Source organism: Anguilla anguilla, chromosome 8 (genome assembly GCF_013347855.1).
Source record: "Anguilla anguilla isolate fAngAng1 chromosome 8, fAngAng1.pri, whole genome shotgun sequence".
Taxonomy (NCBI): domain Eukaryota; kingdom Metazoa; phylum Chordata; class Actinopteri; order Anguilliformes; family Anguillidae; genus Anguilla; species Anguilla anguilla.
Window position 1 is genome coordinate 49,889,147 of NC_049208.1, and position 13,576 is coordinate 49,902,722.

Genomic DNA, 13,576 nt, shown 5'->3' on the forward strand with positions numbered 1-13,576 from the left:
ACATATGATAAAACGCTGTTCATAATGCCTAAAATTTGTGACGGTATTGGATGCGATTCCAAAAACGTCCCACGTAGTAAAGTGCAAGAAAAAAGGAAAATAATGCCATGTATAACAGTAATGTTGGCGTGTGTAACAGTAATGTGGCCATGTATAACAGTAATGTTGGCGTGTGTAACAGTAATGTTGCCATGTATAACAATAATGTTGGCGTGTGTAACAGTAATGTGGCATGTGTCCATTATGTGCACTGAGGCTGACCTGCTGTGGAGAATACCTCAAGTACTGTACCCTGGTTTGGCCTTGAGGTCCTGCCCATTACCTTATGGCCCTGAGAAGCCATTTTAACAGCTGGGAGTGTTCTCAGACACTCTGGCGTTTGCTTATCGTATTCTCTGTAACGTTACGAAGCGCCCAAAGCAACGTTATCGTAGCTCTGTGGGAAAAAAAATATATTTTTTTGTAATTTATTGTTTAATGTGCAGAGCTCACACAGATAAATGGGCCTTACTAGAGTGGTTTACACTGCAGGTACTCGGCCAATCCAAACAAGGCCTGACAAAACCACTTCCTGTTCTCATAGTACTCCAACAGCCATAAAATCAGCAAAAGTGGCTGAAGCAGGAAGAGAGAAAACTCTGAACGGCTACAGTGAAGCTCAAAACCACTAAACTACATGGTCATTCGGATCACTGCTGAAATGAACCAGGTGCTTTGATCTCCAAGCTGCTGCTGAGCGCTGCTGGTGAGTTTAGCACAAGAACAGTTCATTAGCTATGGATTAGCATTAGCCAAGAGCTATCCAGCAAGTCAGGTACTTGTCCGTTTGAAGTCAAACCCTTTCCTGTCATTTCAGGAGAATCCACTGTTAAGTAAGCCAGAAACCATCTGCTTGTTTCTTTGTCTTGCCACGGCAAACAATCAAACTCTCAGACCTTCTTCCTTCATACACACACTACTCAGTGTCTCCCAAAGACTATTTATTCAGTAAAATCTCCCCCTACACACCCATAAACACTGTGTAGGCCGGAGTAGGATTTGCCACCATGTTTTATTTACACTCAAATATACTTATGTAAGCATGAAATTATTTATCTGGCGACATAATCATTAATAACAATCTGATAGTTTTACATCTTTTTATGTTGTAAGAAACAAAATGAACACATGTAACAACTAAAATTTATATGTAAGAACATTGGCACTTTAATGCTGCAGAACAGAAAGCTCACGGAAAGCCTCCTCTTTGGGAAGGGAAGGAGTCAGAGAGCAAGAAGGGTTTCCTTCGTCCGTTTAGCTCCTTCCAGCTAATTCATCCTGGAAACTTCTCTCGTTTCATTGTTTTTTTTGGCTCGTCTTTTTTCTCTGACCATCCTGAGGCGTCCTTCCCTCCCGGGTCCTTCCGGGGCTTTCTGTACAGCGCTCCTGAGCAACCAGGAAACGAACGGCCTGGCGCGCACCCGCACAGACCGCTACCTATCCTGCCCATCTCCAGCAGCCAGCTCCCGGCCTTCCGTATTCCTGGTCCACTCCTCGCTGGAGCTCTCCCTCTCCTGACCGTTCCCTCCCTCAGCAGGCCGGGCCTCCTGATCGGCGTTTCCGTGGCGCTGGCTGAAGACCTCCCGGATTCGGGCCACGCAGACGCGGTAGGCCTCCTGGGTCTCCTTGCAGAGCTGCAGGCAGAGGAAGCCGTGGGGCAGGTCCTCCACCACGCACAGCGTCACCGGCTGCCCCAGGCACCTCAGCCTCCGGGCGAACATCACCGAGTCGTCCAGCATCGCGTCCAGGGCGCAGGCCTGGAAGGTCAAGTTCAAACAAGCGGCTTTAGCGTTGAGATAAACTTTGGTTAACGTTGGCGCAAAGCAAACAGGGACGCAGGGCCACACTGTGCAATACCACAAAGCACACACTACGATTAAAACATTAAGAGTCTAACACAATTATGTTACTGACAACACTTCAAAAATAGAGAAAGAGGGTTAACAGAGAAGGTAAGGAGGGGAGAATAAAGAGATGATGAAGGAGTGAGAGAAAAGGACAGGGAGAGAAGTCGATTAACGGTTGGAAAGCGCTATAACACCAGCCTCCCTGCTGCTCCCATAAATTTATGTATCCATTTTACTGAAAGAATTGGCATTATCATTTAGTCCATTCATCCAAAATGCCCCCCCCCACCCCCCACCCCACACCTAGTGAGTACATCTCGAAGTCCCTGCTACACACCACATGCTACTGTAACTCCTGCTGTCCAAACCCTCCCCCCCCCCAACCACACACACACAGCTAGTGAGTGCATACTCAAGTCCCTGCTACACACTAACTGCATGCTAACTTCTTTTGTCCCAAACCACCCCCCCCCTCCTCCTCCTCACCACGATGTGGATGGGGGGCAGGCCCATCAGCATGCTGTCGGGGGCCAGCAGGGGGGACACGTAGGGGTCCCGGTTCACGGGGGAGCTCTGGGCGCACGTTTGGGCCAGCTGCTCGGACCGCAGCGGCTGGAACCCCTCGGGGTACTCGTCCCAGGCCGGGGGGTGCGGCACGCCCCCCTCCGAGGGGGCCTCAGCCTACCACAGAAAGAAAAAGAAAGAAGAAAGAAAGCAAGCGGAGACACTGGGGGGTTAGCACACTGCTGAATGAACATCACCGCAGATTAAAGCTCCTATCACACAGGGTATGTCGGTTCGGGGCACCTGGCGGTTCTCGGACCCCGGGTCCCGGCAGGCCTGGCTCCATGGGGGCGGGTCCTCCCCTCGCCCCGCTGCGTCGGAGGGCGGGGAACTGCCTGTGTTTGAGACAGAGAAAGGGAAGAGGGGAACTGAAGTGCTTCTGTGTGACCGGGAAACCTAAAAATCCATTGGAATAACAACAATTTCCTTGACCGTAAAGCCCTAAATACTTTTAATTTAATTTGAAGTTAAACACCATTTTTTAATTTTTTTAAAGAACTTGCTGCATTGACTCTTTACACTTTCAGGTGAACTGCGGCTGTATTGCACTGTCATAACAATGTAGCTGGGCTATTTAGCTCAAGAGTTACTTCTGGTGTTGATTTCTAATGTGAAAATCACAGTATGCTTTGTCCACTGTATGAATCAACATACTAACCACACAAAGAAATGCACACATTACAAATGCACAGAGACATAAAGCCCATTAGCAGCTTACACAGACACGCACATACACACTCACACACACACACACACACACACAAACACACAAACAAACACACACATGCACATACACACTCACACACATGCATACACACACCCAAATGCACAGACAAACACCGGCATGCACGCACACACACACACACACAAATAAACACACACACACACACACACACGCACGCATTACACACACGCGCGCGCACACGCACACACACACACGTAGACACACGCACACGCAGACACACGCATGCACACACAGGGTGATATACAGAGGGACTAGCTGTCAGCACCAGCAGGGGACTCTGTTTTCACCGCTCCCTCCTGCTCTGATGTCTGTGGCTCTGTGCCTGGGGAGGGAGAAGAGGGAGAGGACGGGATCAGGGGGAAGTAAACAGGACTGATGAGTCATCTGCTCAGTCAGTGCTTCAGCTGCTGAATCAATGCTGACAGCTGTCAGAAGTGCTTATGTAATCCGGGCCACGTTAGCATTTGTGTACACTTGGTAATGTTTTTGTGAGCGTGAGTGTGTCTGTATGTGTGTGTGCGTGTGAGTATAAGTGTGTCTGTATGTGTGTGTGTGTGTGAGTGTAAGTGTGTCTGTATGTGTGTGTGCGCGTGTGAGTGTGTGTGCATATGTATATGGGCTGTGTGAGTGTGTGTGTGTGTGTAATGCATGTGTGTATATGTGTATGGTGCATGTGTGTGGCGCCTCCTCACCAGCGTAGGCGTTGAGGCACTTGTAGAGCACGCTGAGGGGCAGCAAGGGGTCGATGACGGTGAGGAGGCGGGAGGGCGAGGCGTAGGTGGTGAGCAGGGTGGCGGGGTAGGCCGCCATTATCCCATCAGGCAGGCGCACGCCCTGGGACATGGCCCGCATGGCCACCGTTATGCCCAGGTTGCCCCCGGCGCTGTCCCCGGCCAGGCACACGCGCTCGCCTGTGGACCCTGCAGCGGGGGGGGAGGGGGGAGTGGGGGTATGGGGGGTGTTATCAGCCTGAACCGAACCTAAACAACAAACTACCACAAATTTACAGCACAGATAATTAAACCAGACGCAATTTAAGGAGAACCAGACAGATTCATCTGACGCCAGCCTGTCTGAAGAGCTATTACATCGGAGGCAAGCTCCTGTCCGTAAAAGTGGTTTCCATGACAGCAGACAGTGACCCAACGGAGACATCGAAGGTGTTAACAGGGGCTGGGTGGTCTTCCACTGAATTAGCTCCGACCAATGAGCTGCCAGGCCGCTGCTGCTTCCAGCCTCCAATGAGAGAGGATAAGTGGAGGGTAGAATCCCTCAGAGGTGTGGAGGGGAAGCGGTAGCAGTACTCACCCAGCAGGTGGCAGTGTTTGAGGGCCCAGCAGTAGGCGTAAAAACACTCCTCCAGGGCCCGGGGGAAGGGGGCCTCGGGGGCCACTGAGTAGTCCACGGACAGGATGGGCACGCCCAGGTCCTGGGCCCAGCTCCTCAGGTAGTTCTGATGCCAGGAGAGACAGACGCATCACCAACACTATACCTCAACATTCACAGGCTAACCTGAGAGGGGGGATTCTAGATTGTCATTAAAGAGAGGGGAGATTCTAGATTATCATAAAAGAGAGGGATGATTCTAGATTGTCATTAAAAAGAGGGGGGATTTTACATTGTAATTATAGAGAGGGGCGATTGTAGATTGTTATTAAAGAGAGGGGAAAATCTAGATTGTCATTACAGAGAAGGAAGATTCTAGATTTTCATTGAAGAGACGGGAGATTCTAGTTTGTCATTAGAAATTCTAGAGTGTTTCTTTAAACAAAGCCACAGTAAATAATTGTGCAGCCTGCAGCCTCACTAATTACAAAGGCAAGAAATCACTGTCACTGTGGGTAGCTGAGAGAATGGAATTTCATGAATATAGTATGCTTTATTTAGATTCACTGACTTGTATTCACCAGCATTATACCTCTACGTGCAAGACAAGTCTTTTTTCAGTGTAATGCAGTCATTCTTTCTGCACAACCTTCCAGGTCTGTTCAAATGAGAGCGAACTCGAACCTTCTCCGAGGTGATCTTCAACATAGCCGCGCGCGCCAGACAGTCCGCTACCCCGGGCAGAACACCATTCAGAGTGCTATAGCTAACGGGAGGCTAGCCGCGCACGCCAGACAGTCCGTTACCCCGGGCAGAACGCCATTCAGAGCGCTATCGCTAAAGGGAGGCTAGCCGCCGCCGCGCGCCAGACAGTCCGCTACAGTGGGCAGAACCCCATTCAGAGCGCTATCGCTAACGGGAGGCTATCACACCCTGCGCAGTACCGGCCACCTCCTTCAGAGAGCCGCTTTCGTATCAGACTCCTCCATAAGCTGATTACCCACAGGCCTCCTGGCTTAGAATAATGCTAAATTATGACAGGGATAATATCTGTGGGCTCCTAATTCTGCAGTGGAACAGTCCAACTGCTCTACGTGCATTAGTACCTGCAGTCTTTCTGCACAGCAAAGCACAGCACTGATTTAGAGGGGCTCATGTACAGAACCTCTCTCTCTCTGTACCTTGTTTGATTCTCACTCTCTCTCTCTCTCTCTCTCTCGTGATTTAGAGGTGCTCACGTACAGAACCTCTCACCCTCTCACACACTCCCTCTCTCTGCACCTTGTGTGATTTAGAAGTGCTCATGTACAGAACCCCTCTCTCTCTCTGTACCTTGTGTGCAAGTAAATATCCACACACACATTACATTACATTACATTACATTCATTTGGCAGACGCTTTTATCCAAAGCGACATACAAAAGTGCATTTTCATGATCGTAGACAACTGCTGAACACGGGTTCAGTAAGGTACAATTACTTATTTTGTACAGTGTGTACAGCACACACACACATGCATACACACACACACACACACAGTTAAAATATATTTATTTCGTAAAACAACAATTTATGAACCTGTCAGTATTAATAAAGAACACAGATGATACTGTGCGTACAGTACCACTACTTAGTCTGCACCCGGTCTCAATTTATGGCAGGCAGAGACATACTGAGCTGCCACCTCTATTGTGGTATGCTCTTCCCCCAGAATAATTTTGAATTCTCTCTCGCTCTCTTCCCCTCTCTCTCTCTCTCTCCCTCCCTCTCTCTCTCCGTACCTCGTGCGATTTGGAGGTGTGAGCCACAAATCCGCCCCCGTGGAAGTGCACCAGGAGCCAGGGCGAGGGGGGGCTTGGCTTCGTGAGGCCCAGGGAGACCGAGATGGGGGTGCCCTCGGCGTGAGAGAACGCCAGCATCTCCTCGCTGTTCTACAGCCGGGAAGAAAGTCACACACGTGAGTGATAATATTAATCCCATTTAGAGCGTCTGCTAAATGCCTGTAATGTACTGTAATTTTGCACAGGTGTGTACGTAATGTAATATACGACAGCCGCACGCACGACGATGTTTGCAAAAACCAAACATAAGTCAGTCGCAACAAGTATATCTAAATGGTAAATGGACTGCATTTATATAGCGCTTTTATCCAAAGCGCTTTACAATTGATGCCTCTCATTTGCCAGAGCAGTTAGGGGTTAGGGTTTAGGTGTCTTGCTCAAGGACACTTCGATATGCCCAGGGCGGGGTTTGAACCGGCAACCCTCCGACTGCCAGACAATCGGTCTTACCTCCTGAGCTATGTCGCCCCTATATCTGTCTTATATTTAGAGATAAAAACTTATTTCAATTTCGTTTTTGCTAAACAAGGCAAAAAAGTTGCAAATGGGGTGATACAGTTTGACTCATTTGAAGATTTGCCAACGGGGTCAGAAAATTTCACTTGTCACGCAAACTTGTCAAGCAATTTAAAACAACCAAACATTTCCCACTTGAGAAGGAAAAAAAAACTACAATTTTAAGGCTGATTTGCGAGACTATTTTTTTGCAGGGTACCTGTCCCTCCAGCAGCTTGTGGGAGATGAGGCGCATGTTGACCGGGCCCGGGCCGCAGTGGGCCGCAGGGGGCGCTATTGTGACCGAGACGCGGGGGTCCGAGGCCGACGGGAGGAGGAAGGACACGGGCGGCACCGAGAGCGTGCGGTTCACCTGCACCGCGGCGGACATGATGTTGGCCAGGCCCTGTGAGAGAAGGGCGGGAGGGGACAAAAACAGGGGGGTGGGGGGGTGGTCAGGAGGGTGACAAAAACAGGGCAGGAGGGGGCAGGAGGGGACAAAAACAGGGCGAGGGGGCAGGAGGGGACAAAAAGCAGGGCGGGGGGGCAGGAGGGGACAAAAACAGGGCCGGGGTGGAGGGCAGGGGAGAAAGACAGATACAGTTGTGAGTGCTTGGCAACCAAACGGAAGCTTCCAGAAAAGGTCCAGTTGTCTGCGACACGTTAGCATATTACTTCACCACACTGAGGGCAAATCCTTATGGATATGGATTATATTTCGAAAACATACTCAGATAAATATAAGGATATGACAACTCTTCACAATACAGTGGCAAATATACACACTTTCTGTGCTTCAATTCACTGCAATGTACTACAGTGCTGTGAAATCATACGTCATATTATTGTATTTTCGACAAAGTCCACATATTTGCAATATATTGAATAGGCCACTGAGGCGACATGGTTGAAGAATATCTCCCGCTCTGTCTTCCCCCCCCGCCCCCATCACCCCTCCCCCCTCCCCCCACCCCATCCCCTCTCTCACCGAGATCAGCTCCGTCTCTGACAGGTTCCAGAAAGCCTTCCAGAACGGCATGTCCATGTTCTGAATGACGCGCTCAAACTCCGCCCCCCTGAGCTCCGGGTCGACCACGTACTTCCCGGAGGTGAAGAAGGAGCTGGCCGCAACTCCTGGGAGAGCGAGAGAGAGAGAGAGGGAGAGGGAGACGGAGAGCCAGACAGTGAGAGGAATGAGACCTCAAGTTAAACTCAGTATTACAGTATTGCGCTGAGCAAACAGAAGAAGTGTCGTGAGAGGGAACACAATTTCTAGAAAACTTTAAGTGGTTGCTGGTGAGCGTGGCCAATAAGACATTCACAGTGCACTGATGCTTTCTGTACCTGGAGACAGATGGAAAGGTAGACAAGATGGAACTTACCATACTGTGTCATACCTCCTGCCTCCACTGGGGTGCAGCATAGAGCACAAAACAGAAGGTTAGCCAGACCATAACGGGGCCCCATCAGTTGGCATGTCAGTGCCAAGTGTAAGCAAATACTGTCGGCTGGTCTGCGGTGGCTAGCTCAACAGTACATGTACAGCGTGTGTTCGAGGTGCACTGACCAATCAGGGATTTGTGCTTGTTGTAGTTTTCTCCGAAGGAGACCAGGCCTGTGACGACGGTCTGCAAGAATGGGCGAATGGCAGGGGAGAACTGAAAGAGAGAAAGAAAGAAAGGGTGTTGCAAATCTGCGACGTTAGAGAAGCCGTAAATTTGCATCAAACGCTCAGGGGTTTGCAGGGTTGTCTTTAGATTTCACCAGCGTGACGCGTTCCACCCAGGGCTGTCCACGGGCATTTCGCTGGACTGACCAGGCCCGCAAGTTTGATAAGCAAGTGCAATATTAGGTGGTGGACAGAGAGGTAAGTAAAGCATCCCATGTGAAAAAAAGAGTATACTTTCTCTTAATACTTTCTATAAACTTCAATTACACTTCAAGTGTTCTTAAGTATGAAAACAAGTATACTTCAGGTACTATTTTTAGGGGCGGCCATTTTGTTTGGACGGGAAAACGGACCTGGAAGCCCAGGCAGCGTCCGTAGAAGCAGGCCTTGTGCATGGAGGCGTACTCCTGGGCGAAGATGTCGCTCAGGCCGCCCTCCCTCTGGAAGTACAGGTCACCCTGGTCGTTGTCGTGGAGCAGCCGCTGCGCCAGGTAGAGGAGGGCGCGGAGCTGGCACAGGGCGGCGCTGTACGCCTCCATCTCCTTGGCGTTGTGCGGCGCCCGGAAGAACAGCTTCCGCCGGTTGGTCGCGATGTAGCGCCCCTTCTGGATGATGTGGAAAAGGCAGGAGTGCACGACCTGGAACGGGATTTAAAAAATTTTAAAAAATTAAAAATAAAAAAAAAGCAGGAAGAAAGAGATGGCGAATATATACCCTCCGTCCAGTTGCAATTTAGCAGGTCATGCCCCGTACCGGTACAGCCACGGAGCCTTTGACATGCTTCAGATAATAAATACATACACACAGAGAGAAAGGCTTTCTCTAAGAGCAGGAGCAAATGGACACGTATAATGCTTGTTGTTTGCCAGGCACATCACTTATTGGCTGATTTTGGTTGACATTATATCACATATTGGCTGACAAGATTTTTTTCTTTTTTTAAATCAAGTTCTTAAGCCAAATGATGACATGGCCAAATGCTTCTGTTTCCTTTTTTGGGGGGGCAGCAAAGCTCCATTTGTGCATATTTGTTAAAATCTAGATTGATTCTGGCACAAAAGCTGTGAGCCGTGGTTTCATGACCATCAACGTTCAATGATAAATGTAAACACTTCGCTGCCAGGTCCTAGTGATGCCGCCAGAGCCCGCACAGGCACAGACAGGCGTGACGCGTTGGCGCCCGTACCTTCACGAGCGAGCGGTACCCGTTGCCGGGCACCAGGGGGTCGAAGTCGAAGTGGTGGAAGGTGGCGGCGAGGCCCGCCACGACGGGCTCCAGGCCGCGCGCGTGCTCCCGGATGAGCGCCACGGCCGCGGCGGTGCGGCGGGCGGAGTCGTCGCTCGCCTCGCCCGGCTCCTCGGCGAGCGCCGCCGCCGCCTGCTCGCAGACCGCGTACACGGAGGCGAAGAGCGCCGCGTTGTCCATCGCTGAAAGAGAGAGGGGGGGGATGGTGAACCGCGTCGCGCTGACCAGCGCTGAAAGAGAGGGGGGGGGACGGTGAACCGCGACGCGCTGACCAGCGAGGACAGAGACAGAGAGCGGGGCGCGCCCAAACCAGGGGGGCAGAAGGGCGCAAACGCAGCCGCCAACCCAGAAGCGCACTCGTATCCGAGCGCGCAATAGAATTACCGATCGGTGACACCCCCTGGGAAGACAGACATCGGAAACAACGACAACAGCGACAGAAACCACGCAAATACCGTTCAGGGACACAATGCCAGCCGATGCCCGTGTTCTCCCCTTCAGCGACAGCACAATGAGAACGAGCGCCGCTATCGGACACCGTCTTTCCTCGTGCATATTTCATGCTGGTCGCTCCTCGCTGTCACTCGGCTTTAATTTCAGCGACTTTCCAGCAGCGAAAAAGGTTTAAAGTGCGCTTTGCACACGGCCCGACCGTCTCTACTGAGACGCATCAAAGTGCATTTGACATGAAAGCCTAAAGTAGGCTATATACTGAGATGAGACAATGAAGCAAGCAACAACAGTGCACTGATATAAACACTGGACACAGAAATGTTACAGTGCATAACAGTCTACTAATTTCCCTCGCAGCATATACATGCCTGTACCCACAAAGCATTCAAGGCAATAACAGTACCAGTGCTGGGACATGTCTGGCCATAATTTGGGAAACAGAACAATGGTGATCTTAATAGTTAGCATACTGTACCTAACCCATGCAGACTGAACACCAACCGTTTGCGTAAATGTTTTTGTAGAAGGACTCGGCATCTCAAACCGCTGATCAATTATCTTTGACTTTGGACTTTTTAAATCTCTCTGCCGATGTTGTTTCTGTTCATTTGACTTTGTAAGTTAGGCATGTCGGATGAACATTTGAAAGCATCAGAAATCCATAAAAGACATCAACGCTGGGGCCAAAGGTTGAAGACAGAGACGTGCAAGAGTGTCCCCACCACTGTATTCTGCAGTCTATACAGCCATCGCTCAGGCTATGGCTGGAACTTCAGAAATGACCACGTTTTATTACTTGTGAATGCTTGACAACCAAATGGAAGCTTCCAGAAAAGGTCCAGTTGTCTGCGACACGTTAGCATATTACTTCACCACACTGAGGGAAAACCCTCATGGATATGGATTATATTTCGAAAACATACTCAAATAAATATAAGGATATGACAACTCTTCACAATACAGTGGCAAATATACACACTTTTTGTGCTTTAATTCACTGCAATGTACATGTAAATAATAATCTCCTTTCCACATATTAGATACAGCTTTCAAAATGAAAGATTTTACTAGTGTCGTAAGGGGTGAGAGATAATTGTCTGGCAGCTGTCCTTGCAATCAAGCGTTTCCAAACACGTAAGGCCATAACATTTCACGTCAAATTCACGTTAAGCGAAACCTGTAATACTTAAAGAATATAGAATGGATAGTACACAGTTTGCATAACGTATCATATTAAAAAATGCAACGTTCCAGTCCAAATGTTCAGCCTACCTCCCAATCAATGCCTGGCTTTAGGCAATGCAATAATATGGATTTTTTTCTGTACCACTTCAACAAAAAGGTCTCTGAACCTATAGAGGGCAAAAAATGGTGCATTTGTTTATCCAAAGTTGCAGAAAGGCACAAAGCAGATCACTCTCACAGCCAAAACTCTAGGGCTGTCATTGTTACTGCTGTAAAAATAAACCAGTCCTAGTTCAAGATCTTCAGCATTTATGAGTCTATGTCATGATGGCCACAACTTGTAGGCACATGTCATTGAGCTAGTGAAGCTAAGAATGGCTTAATGTAGGTTAATTAGTGCGGGAAAAAAATGCAATATTGTCACAGGGCTGTAGCTTGGCAATGTATTAGCTGAGTAAATTAATTGCCTGTGCCCCCATCCTGGCCGTCACACTGCAAATTATTTGATCATGGGGAATGTCTTGGTTTGACACCTCCATAATAGGTGGTTTTAAGGTTGTGTTTACCCATTTACTAAAAAGACAAACAACAAAAAGTCTTGCATTTAAATAGCACAGCTCTACTAGACCGGTGGCATAAATAGACAGCGCGCCACAGCTGTCCTGTGAAATGTCTACGGCAGCCTTACCTGAAAAACTGGACAGAAAAATCTCGTCAATGCGAAAGGATTTAAAGCGCCACACCGTCCTGCTCAGTCCTCCGCTGTCACTGTTCTCTGTCCCCAAATGTCCATCGTGGCACTTTGTAAAGCACGTGCAATCTTATCTACAGACAGTGCTAGTGTGCCCAGGTAACCAGGAAATAAGACATTCAGTAGAATATAACACCTGCGACCCGTTGGTATACCTAATATTAGCTAGCAATACTGTCACTTTTTGAAAGTAATATTATTAGTCAGTTGTACTAATAATATTAGCTTCGCAGCACTTCAGGCTTAGGGTGCAACAAGGAGCACTAGTCCAGTTATGAGCCTTTCTCTAACTCAGGATACCAGCTGAGTCCAAAAGTAGGCTAGGCTACGCAACGAGACCGATACATTCCAATGTATTCAAACGCGCTCACCTGTCATTACCTTTCGTGATAAGTCTGCAATCCGGTAGCTATAACACGGACGTTCATGCGAAAGTAAAATGCACTTATTGTGTACACAATAAGCCACTGAATATCAACCGCTCTCCCACCATACCGGCGCACCTGTGGAATGTCACCCAGTCAATACATTATCATAACCGCCTCTTCGTTCTCACCCACTCGGTGATGCATGCTTCCCCAGATGCATTGACAGCACCGGAATCGTGAGCGCTCCTCCCTAGCTAAATATTACGGCACCCACGCCCATAACCATATAAGCAATGAAAGACGTAAAAACTCGTTAAGCCTATCAAAGTATTTTAATCGCAAGCACCGCCCATTGCATATGCGTCGCCCTGACAACATAGCCCTAACTAGCCACCATATGCCCTAGAAAATAGTAGCCTACCGCTTTCGAAAGCCTTCAGCCGACTAGTAAAGCATCTAACACCTCTGCACTGCAGTATTTAGCCATGCCGGCAAATGTATCCCAAAATAAATTCGACAAAATGGACAAGTTACTGATTAAACACATCGACAGAGCTCTGTATTGCCAACATTCAATCTCATAATAATCTAATCTCAACTCGATTCTAACAAATGGTTGCTTAATAATAAAATCAATAGGCAACAATTCATGTTAACTCAGAAATGTCAGAACGATACCATTTGAAATGGCAACAGGCGATAACAGAAAAACCAGGATTACTGTTTGCATTCAGTTTAGTTCCAGCAAAGATAAAATAACGCTTTGAGTCGCAAGTTTACAATTAGTAACGTGCAGCCTATTGAATAGGCTAGCTGAGCCGGTCTATCCACGTCGTGCCTTTTTCGTCAACTTTCATTATTAATCGAAACAATCACAGCAGACAAACCTATAGCAAAGCAATATAAAAAGCATATGGTAAATAAATACATAAAACGCATTAATGAAGCATGTTAACATAGTCAATTTAAAGAGTTTCTGAAAGTACATTTTATATAATTGACTAGAAGATGTTAGTGTACTTACAAGTAGGCTATTTCCAATACATTT

General features: G+C 48.4%; 1 pseudogene; it reads right to left on the minus strand.

Moving 5' to 3' along the window:
- Positions 1-965: 965 nt before the first annotated feature.
- On the minus strand, positions 966-13,158 carry LOC118234082 (annotated as a pseudogene).
- Positions 13,159-13,576: the final 418 nt, after the last annotated feature.